General features: G+C 37.8%; 1 pseudogene; it reads right to left on the bottom strand.

Moving 5' to 3' along the window:
• Positions 1-2,757: 2,757 nt before the first annotated feature.
• On the bottom strand, positions 2,758-4,266 carry LOC127561417 (histone H2B type 1-J-like; annotated as a pseudogene).
• Between the last annotated feature and the right edge of the window lie 8,086 nt (positions 4,267-12,352).

The raw sequence follows: 12,352 nt of genomic DNA, 5'->3' as shown, positions 1-12,352 counted from the left end.
TTTTAGAGCCACCTACATTGTCAGTGAGGGAAGCTGTAAAGTTGTACTAAAGTTTGAGTCTGTTTTGGAGCTTCTGCACTTGCATTGGAAAAGGAGTTTGCCCGTCATTGTCCTTTACGGGAGTTATTAGGTAGGATGATTTTTTACCACAAATTGAAGAATAGGGTAAATAAATAATGAGATTAAGACTGAAAAATCTGGGAATCGTGGAATTTCATTAGAACAAGTCATTTATCCTCTAATATCCTGGGAACAATCAAATTGCAAAGTTATCACTATCATGTGTCACCATCCCCTCGAGGTTTAGCAAGTTTTAATTAGAGAAAAGTTATTTGCCAGGAGTTCTAAAGCTACACTGACGAAATTAAAGATCCAGGAAGGAAAAAAAAGGTTGGAGTCACTGGAGTTCATTCAGTAGGAGAAAAACGTGAATTTTACCCTTAAATTGCCTTTACTGTCGTGTGAAGGATAAAATTGGGTTGGGTTTAATATGCTATTGCAAGTCGTCCAAGATAGATTATTAGGGCTTGGATTTTTGTAGTGAACCTGTGAGTTAAAAGAAAATTGACATGTAAGGGATCTTATGGAGGTAGAAATATCAATATTTTTCAGTTGATTTTATAGATGGAGGAGGAAGAGAAACTTCTTGTATAATAGATTTTGCCAATTTGGGTGATTAGAACAGTATTATTCAACAGAAGTAGAGAAGATCAGAAGAAATTTAGGGACAAAAATAATATTACTTTCAGACATGATAATTTTTATTACTTACTTGAACATAAAGCTCTCCTTTCCAGGTGCCTGCTGAGTTTGAAGATGGCAATGTGTTATGCCACAGTTCTCTTTAACTGTCCTGACTCAGTTTCCTTGTACAAGTTTCCCTTGTCTCAGTCTTCCTAATTACTCCCCTAAGCTGTAAATCTCCCTTTGGTTCATGAAGGCTGAGGACCAATTAGTCTAAGGTTATAAATTGTTAGCCCAAGCAAGATAAACAAGAGAGTAGACCTCCTGATTATCTTCTGTCCTTGAGAATTTACAACATCCCTCTAAAATATTCCAAGATATTTCACTAACATCTTTATCTCTGGGTATTCAGAAATCCTGTCTCTGGGTTCCTTTTTGATTGATAGCCTTTTCCATCTGGGCTTTCCCGCTCTTTCCTACTCTTTCCCTCTTCTTTGTCTCTAAAAGGTATATAAAGGTTAGAGATTCTCCATTCATTGCTGGAGAATGGCGGCTGGCTGTGGATGCTGGACGCTGGATTCTTTGAGATGATAGTCTCCTCCAGACCTGGGACCAACATGAATTTCTTGGTCCCAGTATATTTTTATCTCTGTCTGACAGGATAATTTGAGACGAGAGTCCTGTCCAGTCAATCTTACTCTCCCATTAATAAAATATTAAAAACTCTCTAATCTCTCTCCTGCCTCAGTTTCTCTGGCATTACAAATGTCCAGTTGGAAATTCCCAATAAGCAGTTGGTGAGATACATAATATATTTAGTAACCATCTGCATAGAGATATTTAAAGTCCATAGAAACTGATGAGATAGCCAAGAGAGAATGGAGAGAAGAGATTAGAGTTCACACAATACCTTGGAGATGCACTTACGGTAACAGGGACATGATCATGAGAGAAATTAATATTTTGTTCTCATAACAGCAACCAATTATTAAATTATGATTAAGGTTTTTTATTTTCTCATTCAGGGCCCAGCTCCTATAGGTCAATCAGTTGATGAAATACATGATTGATTGATAAGATATATTCTTAATTCTTAGGGAACATACTCCTCTATCTTGGGTAAAACCTCACCAAACAAGGAAACCTTATTTCTGTGTAGAATGTAAACAGAATCTAATCTAGGGATATTATTGCCCCCAAGAAAATGAGCCCAGTCTTTGCATATATCTATTGAAGTTAAGGGTGAACTAGATTATGAAGAAGAAAACCAAATAAGAGTGCTCTGGATAGAGATGGCTTCCTCTGCTCACATTGCTGGAAATCTTCTCTTCAAGCCACTGTTCCCAACAGAAGGAGTTGAAAATTTATAGCCTACCTCCTCATTAAATGTGAACCAATCAGGATTTTCACTTGTCAAGGGCACTTTTTTTTTTTTTTTTTTTTTACAAAAGAATATCAAAACTTTTAGCTGTTCCACTGACCAATTTTTATTAGCTTTTGTCTAATTATTAAATTAGTTATTAATTGCCTAGAAACAGAAAGTGTATATCTACACATATATCTTTGCACCCCTTTTTTGTTCTCTCTATTGACTCTTTTGTGATAAGGATATGTCATCAAATTGACTGCTTATCTAAATGTCATTAGTAAACTGATTATAAAATTGAATCATAAAGTTACAGGAAATAGAACTGAAGTTTAATGTTATCAAGCAATGTTAATTTGTACTCACCTGTCTTTTTCCCTAAGTTTTTTCAGTTTTAAATATTTAAAATTAGGTAATTCAAAAATTAAACTTTTGGGACACTAAATGTCCTTAGCCTTATGTTTTTATATAAACATCCCTTTTAGTTTCATTCCATCCTTACATCACTATATTGGGAAACATCCTACATTTTCTTTCATAACAAAAAAGAATGGGAAAAAAATACATTTAACATACCCTCTCTAATCTAGCCTTCTACTTTTCTAACATACAGATCTTTATCATCAACCACTAGAGAATTAATAATCTAGCATCTTTCTGTAATGCCAGAGAAACTGAGGCAAGATAGAGATTAGAGAGTTAATATTTTATTTGAACGGGAAAGATTTACTGGGACCAAATGGATCCATGATTTGGTCCCAGGACTGAAAGAGACTATCTTCTCCAAGAATCCAGCATCCAACAGCATCCAGCCAGCATCCAGCAGCCAATGTGAGTTCTCCATGACATATTTATACACAGTAGCTAAACAAAGGCAGGGGGGTGGAGTCCAAACTCTGGTGAGGGGGAATATGCAGGAAGGAACCATTAATCCGGTTCTGAAAGATTGGGTGGGTAGGACCATAAATTCTTACTAACTGGGAGTTAAAAGTGTCTGGCAAGAGACAGAATGTCTGCATTCCCCCTTTTTGGATTTACACATTGACAATTTATAATCTTAGAGCAAATAGCCCTGAGTTATCTCAGTCTTCATGAACCAGAGAGGGGTTTGCAACTAAGGGGATTGAGGCACAACAATTAGAGAAACTGAGGCAGGACCAATTAGGGAAACTGAGTCAGGACAATAAAAGAGAACCGCGGCATAACATTTCCTCCTCCACTTACCTTCTCCATTCCCATCATTCCAATCTATCCATCATAATACAAAAAAAGAAAAAACTTTGCTGCGAGTTTAGAAACCCTCAGGCATAAGGGACAGGCTTTCCCCTTCTCCTCTCATTTCTCTTCCCCCCTCCCAACCCGGGGCAATAATTCTCTCCCATGTAAATTCCTTTTAGATCCTCATAAAAAAACAATTTCTATAAAATTACTCCTTGATTTAAGGTAGTCTTTCTTCCAGAAATAGATCTTCAAGCAATTATTTGACTTCTCACCTGAACAAAACAAATAACTAAGGGAAAAAAATTTGATGCAAGTGGTGGTAGTGGGGTCGTCTTTAAAGTCTTTCTCTTCTGCCTTTTTTCTGGGAGTACAAATTGCCTCATAAGATGAGTTTAGGAAAGCATCTTGTCCATTATTGATTATTTTCCTCTTGGTGATTTTTTCAAGTCGAGCCCATCTCGAGTTAATCTAATATTATCTACTGGATGTTCATTCCGTGTGTCAGATTCTTGTACTTTTAAAAAATTATCTCGCAAGTTGAGTGTTCAAAACTTTTTGGTCCGAAAAGAGCCCTTGAGGTTTTGATTTTTAAGGTCTTCAGAGTTAAGTAGTTACTTAGAGCTGGTATATTGGTGACTGCTTTAGTACCTTCAGACACTGCGTGCTTGGCCAGCTCCCTGGGCAGCAGCAAGCGTACAGCTGTCTGGATCTCCCGGGACGTGATGGTGGAGCACTTCTTGTAATGAGCCAGGCGGGACGCCTCGCCGGCGATACGCTCAAAGATGTCATTAACGAAGAAGTTCATGATGCCCATGGCTTTGGAGGAGATGCCCGTGTTGGGGTCACCTGCTTCAGCACCTTGTACATGTAGATGGAATAGCTTTCCTTGCGGCTGCGCTTACGCTTTTCCCCGTCTTTTTTCTGTGCCTTGGTCACAGCCTTCTTGGAGCCCTTCTTAGGAGCAGGAGCGGAGTGACAGGTTCAGGCAAGGTCAAAAAGTGATAAAGAAACAAACAATTCAGAAAAGATTAGCTGCTGCTTCTTCATATTTGGTTTACTTGTACTTTGTGTATTCAAATGAAGCATTGGAAAACTCTAATGCCTGATTGGATAAAAAATGCTAAGCCCCTCTCTATTGGAAGGAACACATGCAAACCAGCAAACTACCAAATCTCAATTCTACTTTCCAATTGGTTGGGTGATTTAAAAAACTGAACCAATCGAACAGCTTCAGCGTTATCCATTCCCTTTTATGACGTTTATCTTGAAGCCTGGAAAGAATTCTTTAAATCGTTTCTAAATTGTTTTGGTTTAAAATACCTGTATCCCTTGATGTCTTTACAACAAATTAGTGATTATGTATTATGTAGACTTGCTGGCTGTCATTTTTACTTATGCTTGACTATTCAGTGCTTGGTAACCTTAACTTCTATGTGGCACAGTGGATTGAACACTTGTTTAGTCAGAAGGGCTCATTCAGTCTTAGACATGTACTAATTGTGCGACACTGGCTAAATCACTTAACCCTGTTTGCCTGTTCATTGAAAGCATCGTGCTAAAAAGTATAGGAGGCAAGCACAGAGCCCTGTTTCACTCCGCTGGTGATGGGAAAAATTAGAAAGCATTGTCCATTTTCCAGAAGATGAGCAAGGGTGCTATCATGGAATTAAATTGTAGATAGATCATGACAAAATTTGATTGCCCATGTAATGCTGGAGAAACTGAGGCAAGATAGAGATTAGACAATTTTTAATATTTTATTTGAGAGGGAAATTAAAATGCCATAATATGGAAGGGAACACTTATTATTTTAAATTGGAGAATTTATTGAAAGTCAACTGACCACACAAGAATTCTATCCAAGGCATGTGGTACCGAACAAAAGAGACATCAGGCCTTTTATAGGCTTTTGTGTAAGCAAGGTTGACAGAAACCAGACAAACAGTTGGCTTGCTTCCTTATCTAACATCTTTGCAACTGTTGTTATGTAATATCAGAGAAACTGAGGAAGACAGAGATTGGTTTTTAATCTTTAATGTGAAAAGTTTAGGCTACCTGACCTCATAGGACTATTGTCCAGAGCATTTAGTGCAGATAAACCAAGGCAGGGAACTTATATAGGGTTTTAGCTAACTAGGATTTGCAAACAGAATACATAACCAAAAGTATACAACCTTATAGGGGAAATTGGCAGATAAGAGGGCCGAGGACACTGGGAGGCCTGACAACCATAATTTCAGGAAAGGATCATAACTTAATCTTGACAGGATAGGGGTCAAGATAAGAAGGTTGAGGGCAGGAGGCAGCTAGGCAAGGGACAGTACCCAAAAAGAGGGGGGATTATCCTAGCAAGATCGAGATAATGCAGCTGGAGTTTATGACACAGTGGTATGATTGGAGCTCCAAGATTTTTCCTGGGTTCTTTTTAAAACTCAATTTCTAGTCCTAATGGCAAAGAAGTAGGGGGTGTAATGGTGGCTCAACAATTTTAAAGAAATACTTCAAAGACATGGGCAGGGAGGTCTTGCATAAGGTTTTCTTTGCTATTCCTATGTCAAGGAAGGTTCTGACAGAGACATGGAGACAAGAGGTTTTTTCTTTGTTTCTTTGGTTTTTTTTTTTTTTTTTTTTTTTGGTATGTGTGTGGAATAGAGATAAAGTGAAGAACTTTCAAGAATGTTTAAATTCCTTTTCTGTATTTTATTTTCTCTAGGTCTCTGTGACCTGAATAAGTATGTTGAGTATTAGCCAATATTTACTTAAATTTTAGATATATGTATTTAACCTGAAATGATGACATTTGTCACTGTTCAAGTTATCAATGTTTATACAACTAGTTGCCTGATGTATGGTTTCTCCCAGAACCAGGGAATTTGCTGTTTTTGCATGAAAAATGATTGGGGGGGGGGGCACCTATCTGTTAATGTTCCCCAACCCATGATGTAATCCTTTGTAACTAAAACCTATAAAAACTGTATATCTTTTCCTAGTTCTTTAGCCCTTCTACCATGAGCTATCTCTCTTTCTCTCTTTCCCTCCTCACGGTGGAATTGCTCATTCGCATGAGAATTTATTCAATAAATAACTTTTCTGCTTTTTACTTTGAGAAGTCTGAGTAGTAATTTTTGGATAAGATTTTTAATCCCTCACAGTTTGGGGGGCTTGGTCTAGTATGAGTCTTTGGGGAGACGGCTACACATCCCAAACGGGGATAGGCACGCTCATGGCTAGTTTTTCCGTGGTCTCCGGCTTTGAGTGTGTAGCCTCCCTCCCTCTCTGACAAACGACTGGAGGCAGAGTCACTCAGTGAAAAGCAGAATTGAAGACAAAAAGGAGAAATAGAGTCCTGATGGGCCAGTGGCAGTCTGAAAAGAAAGACGTATTCTCGGGGTAAACAAAACTCTTGGGAAGTCTGGGGGTCTATTGGCTGGGTCGAGGAAGACCCCAGGGATTAGCCCTCCTAAAAATTGTTTTGGTGGACTGCTATTGACCCCAACGATAAAGGACTTTCTAAGGAGGCTCTCTCAAGTGACCGTCAAGTGTGAGGGTAAGGAAAGACTCCTGCTGATAATTTGGTTTGAGACCAAGTTGTAAAAATGGGGCAGAAGTAGTGCAATGATTTATGTCAGGACATTAGCTAGGGAATTAAAGAAAAATAGAGTTCTGTGACTGTCTGTGTGTGTATGTTTGTCTGTTTTGCATTCTGTTCTGTGTTAAAAGTTAGCAAGCTCATAAGAGATAAGAATTCAGCCTCTGTGTTGCAGGCTTAGAAAAATATCAAACTGAATTTGGGAAATGGAATTCATTCAGAGTAGTAATTCTTTCAGAGTGGGTTAGGTAAGAAAAAGAAGTTTGAAAAATCTTTTTTTCTCTCTCCCTCTCCCTCTAGCTAACAGCTTCAGCTTTGTGGGGAGAAGGGGAAGGAGGGAGAGAAGGGGAAAAATTAAAACATAGATTGAAAGTCTGGAAAGTTTTGAGAAAATAGAAGAACAGTGGCTATGACTTCTGTAAACAAGGAGCCCTGTTACTGATAACTCAGGCTTATGGATTTCTGCCAGAGGCCAGGTGGGGGAAGTGTTCAAGGTAAAGCAAGGATCTGATGCTTAATTTTTTCCTGGCCTACTAAAGAAAAGAAGTTTGAATGGAATATCTAGATAGATTTTAGGAAATCTCATGAACTAAAGTATGGGTTAATTTTTAAATAACTTTAAATTGGTATGGGTATTAAGATTGGAAACAAGAAACTGCAGATACTGGAAGGGAGGAATAAAAATAGAGTAAGAGAGGTAAATAGCTGAACACGGGGGCTCTCTGACTTGTTGGACCTGTGGTAAAACTAGACGTATTTCTAAAAATTGTGCCAGGAGAAGAAAGAAAACTCATTATTAGCAAGTTTGCTTTCATGGAATTAGAGAACAGAAAGTTAAGAAGACTAAACTGGGTGATTGTCTGCAACATTTGATTAAGAGTTTTAGGAACTTACTATATTTTAAAGAGGTACTATAATTTTGAAATTGAAATAAAATTGAAATTGGGAAATAATTTTACTGTTGCCTTGCAGATGTTAGATTTATTCTGGGTAAAAATCTTAATTGTTTGAAAACTTTTCTTTTTTTATTATTTGGTTGGACTTCAAATTGAAATTCAAAATTATTGTTATTAAACAAAATGCCAGTAATTTACCTTGGAGGAGGGGGGGGGTCATGTTTGTATCTTCCTACTTAAATAGTATATTGCTTTTTAAAAGTATTGGGTAATTTGTAAACTATATTATAAGTTTTATGAAATTTGGTTCAAAATTAATTGTGAATCTTGAAGTTTAAAGTTTTTTTTTAAAAAAAGGTGATTTTAAAGACAAGGGAAAAGAGAGATTGATTTACAAAAGCAATTGGTAATTTAAATGGATCATCTAGTCAGAAGGATTACAGAAAGATGGGACAGGAGAATGAAGGTGATTTAAGAAGGATTGATTAGTAGAAGCAGATGATTTCAAGAAGAAATCAGTGGGAAAAAGAAGGAACTGGTTGGAAAGGGTAGTCACAGAGAGATGGCTGTGAGACGGGATGTGTATTTGAGGGGGAAGTAGCAGAGCAGCAGTGGAAAACTGCAGCCGCTTTTGGCTGAAGAAAACAAATGGTGATTTAAAGGGACAGGCTGCTCTTGCAAAATGTTAATTGATTGAATATTTGTTTCTTTAGACACATAATGGTTTTCGTGTTTAAAGAATATGATCAGAAATGTGATATATACTTTGAAAGGGTTATTTCAAAAAGATTTAATTGATGTTTTTAAGAACTTTTCAGATTATTTTATGTAAAAATAGGAAGTTTCAATTAGCTGTATTGATGCCAATTATTTAAAGGGATTCCAAGGATAATAGTTTTTGCCTCTGTCCTTTTGAAAATGTTTTTGTTAGGGACAATATGTAGTTTGGGAATTTTCTGTGTATTGGATATTTTTTTAAAAAGCAAAAAAAGCAAAATGATTGATATGATATTCAATTTATGGAACATCTACTTGGGTATATAAGAATTGTGTGAGCATCCTGGGATAAATTTCTTATTGTTAAAAGTCTTACAATATGTAAATGATCTTCTTGTGGCAAGGAGGAATAAGAGTGACCTTGTCCAAATCACTATCAATTTGTTAAATTATTTAGGAACACAGGGATTGAGAATTTCTTAAGACAAATTTCAGTTTGTGAAAGGTGAGGTAAAATATTTAAGTCATTGTATAAGTGAAGGGCAAAAGAAATTAGATCCTGTAAATTACTTGAGAGAAAGAATGGAAACAGTTAAGGTAAGAGATTGGCACACAGGACATTGGTCACTGAAATTTTGACTAATTTTATGTTACCTAAGAACATTGCAGTAATTCACATGCAAGGACATCAGAGAAGAGATTCATTTGAGGCTAGGGGAAACCACCTTGTGGATGAGGAAGCAAAACGGGCTAGAAAAGAGGAATCTGTACGTATAGAAGAAAAAATGGTGCTAATTCCAACATTTCCACCTCAATTGCCTCCGTCTTCCCTTACCCGGAAGAGAAGAAAAAGATTCAGAACTTCGGTGCTCAGGAAGATAAAGAAGGGTATTTGTTCCTACCCAATGGCAGAGAAGTACTGACCATAGCAGGTATGAGACATGTACTCCAACGCTTACATCAGGGCAGTCATTGGGGTGTCCAGAAAGTGTGTGATGTGGTGTTGACTAAGTTTGTAGCACCTGGCCTGTAATGACCGCGTATTTAAAATCAGCCGGAGTCAGGAATTCAGGTTAAGGGAAAAATCTTCAATCTTTATTGAAGTGAACAAGTGAAAAAGGATTGTGATGGCAATGTAGGCAGCTGCAACAGGAAGCCAGCTAACAGAGGGGGATCTGAGCTGAAAGGCCGTCGCAATGGCAATGCAAGCAGTCTCTCCTTCCCCTTCCTTTTCCACTCCCCTGCCTCCACCCACCAAAATCGTCATTTCCTATACAACACATCAGGACTTGCACAAAGAGTGAGCAGGGGCCATTCTTTCTCCAAGCATATATATTAATAGAGTATGGTCCAATTACTATTTAGCCTCATGTGCTTGGGACCTCAGTGCATCAACTCAAGCCTCAGCCCATTACACTGGCCTGTACACAATAGTGTGGCAGTTTGTTAGTAGTTATCTTGTTTGTCAAAGGATGAATAGGGTGGCCCAACAATAAGTCCAAAAAGGAGGAAAACCCCTTGGTATCAGGTCTTTTCAATGTATACAGGTGGACTTCACTGAACTGCCATCTGTGGGGTGTCTCAAATACCTGTTAATCATAGTGGACCATCTGACTTCATGGGTGGAGGCTTTTCCCCTTGCCCAGGCAATAGCCTCAGTGGTTGTAAAAATACTTCTTGAACACATCATTCCGAGGAATGGGTTGGTGGAGTGAATAGATTCAGACCAAAGCACTCATTTCATGGCCAGAGTCCTCGGATCTATAGCCCAAGCTCTAGAAATATCTTGGGATTTACATACCCCATGGCATCCATCCTCATCAGACAAAGTGGAAAAAGCATGAATCAGGAAATTAAACAGCAACTAACTAAATTGGCTTTAGAGACACAATTGCCCTGGACTAAGTGTCTTCCCTTTGCCTTGCTAAGGATTAGAACAAAACCTTGAAGGGATGTGGGATTATCACCCTATGAGTTATTATATGATCATCCTTATCCTAGGGAAATGCAAAACTCCTCTTTAGACCCAATATTTGAAACTAAGGATTTGAGAAAATATGTTATGTCTTTATTACAACATTTAAAAACTTTACAATTGAAAGGGATTATTGCTCAGACTCCTCCCTTAGGGTTCGTAGCGCCTAAGTTCCACCCTGGAAACTGGGTCCTAGTTCGGACATGGAAAGAGGATGGACTCACCATACTAAAATTAAAGGACCAGTGAGCGCTCCAAGGGTGTGGACCTCGAAGCTGGATCCAGAAGACCAGTTAAAGCAAACGTTAAAAAAAAAAAAAACTGATGAATTGTGCATGCAAAATCTTAATAGCAGTATTGATCTGGGGTACTATATTGGATTTTTTCTAACAGTGTTAGATATTATTTTCTGTTGGACAGTGTTACTTCGACTCAGAAATTTGTCTTATTATTCGGTAGAATGGGGGCCAAACAAAACACACACAGAAGGGGATTGTGCTTTCTATCCCTATGTATAACACTTGCTGGAACAATCCCTAATCCTTTACTGAAGGAAGTCAGTAGCTTCTGAAACTTGATCCAGGTTATTGCTGATACATTTTATCTCAAAAACTGCTGGATATGTGGAGGACCCGAACAAATCACACGATGACCCTGGGTACCTTTCCCTTTATTTCTAGCTTGGATATTGAGTAATAGATCAGTTATACATGATAGTACAGGATTTTGGTCAGATCAGGAGGAACATTAGTGGAAACTAACTAATGCTGTCCCAGGAGGACATTGTTTAAATCAAACAGGCACAGGGCCTTGGATGGGAGAAGTAAATGTGAATGGACTTTTACCCACTAGCCAGAGAAGGTAGATATTATAGATTGTAGTAAATATAAAAATAGATAGAATAAAACAAATATTGTTTGTGATGATTGGTCAGTGATTAAATGTACTCATCAACATGCAATAGAGGATAGTGAATAATGCTTGAAGGAATTTAAAAAGAAGCTAACTTGTCAAATACCCTGAGATTTATGGAGATGTTTAAGGTTAAACAGTACAAAGCCAGGGACTGCTAGTACTATAATGGGATGGAAGTGGGAAAGTAGAAATGGAACTATTAGAAAAATGTTTGGTAACTTTTGAAGTAATATAGATTTTACTGGGAAAAATGACTGTAATTGCACTTGGATGCCTAAAAAACAACTTTAGAGGTGTAATTCAAAAACCATGAAAGGGGAACCATTAGGCCCATGAGATGTTAGATATTTCCCGCCCTCAATAGGAGTTTTTATTTTCTGCATGAGAAAAGCCCAGCTTTAAGGGGACACTATTGGATTTGTAGTCAAAAGGTATATATTCACCTCCCAAGGAATTGGACTGGGAGTTGTTATATAGGTACAATAAGGCCCAAGTTTTTCTTCCTTCCAGAAGATTGTGATAAATAAATAGGTGATGCTAATGGATGAGGAGATACATGGCCCCCAGAAAGAATCTTCAAAGAGTATGGGCCAGCCACATGGGCTCAAGATGGAAGCTGGGGGTATAGGACACACACACACACACACACACACACACACACACACACATATATATATATATATTTTTTTTTTTAATTAAATTAATTAGACTACAAGCAGTGCTGGAGATAACAATTAACCAGACTGCTCAGGCTCTTGATTTGCTAGCTGATCAAGCCATTCAAACACGAGAAGCTGTTTTATAGCATCTACTAATTTTAGATTATTTGCTAGCAGAGGAAAGAAGGGTCTGTGGAAAATTAAACTTGTTGCCTGCAAATTGATGATAATCGGCAGGTGATAAAAGAAATTACAAAAGGCATTCACAGAATAGTTTCTGTACCTGTACAGGTGTGGAAATCCCCTTTTTCTAATAGTTGGTGGTCATGG

This window comes from Antechinus flavipes, chromosome 4, assembly GCF_016432865.1.
Source record: "Antechinus flavipes isolate AdamAnt ecotype Samford, QLD, Australia chromosome 4, AdamAnt_v2, whole genome shotgun sequence".
Taxonomy (NCBI): domain Eukaryota; kingdom Metazoa; phylum Chordata; class Mammalia; order Dasyuromorphia; family Dasyuridae; genus Antechinus; species Antechinus flavipes.
The sequence above is the reverse complement of the archived record's forward strand: the minus strand, read 5'-3'. Positions and strand labels throughout refer to the sequence as shown.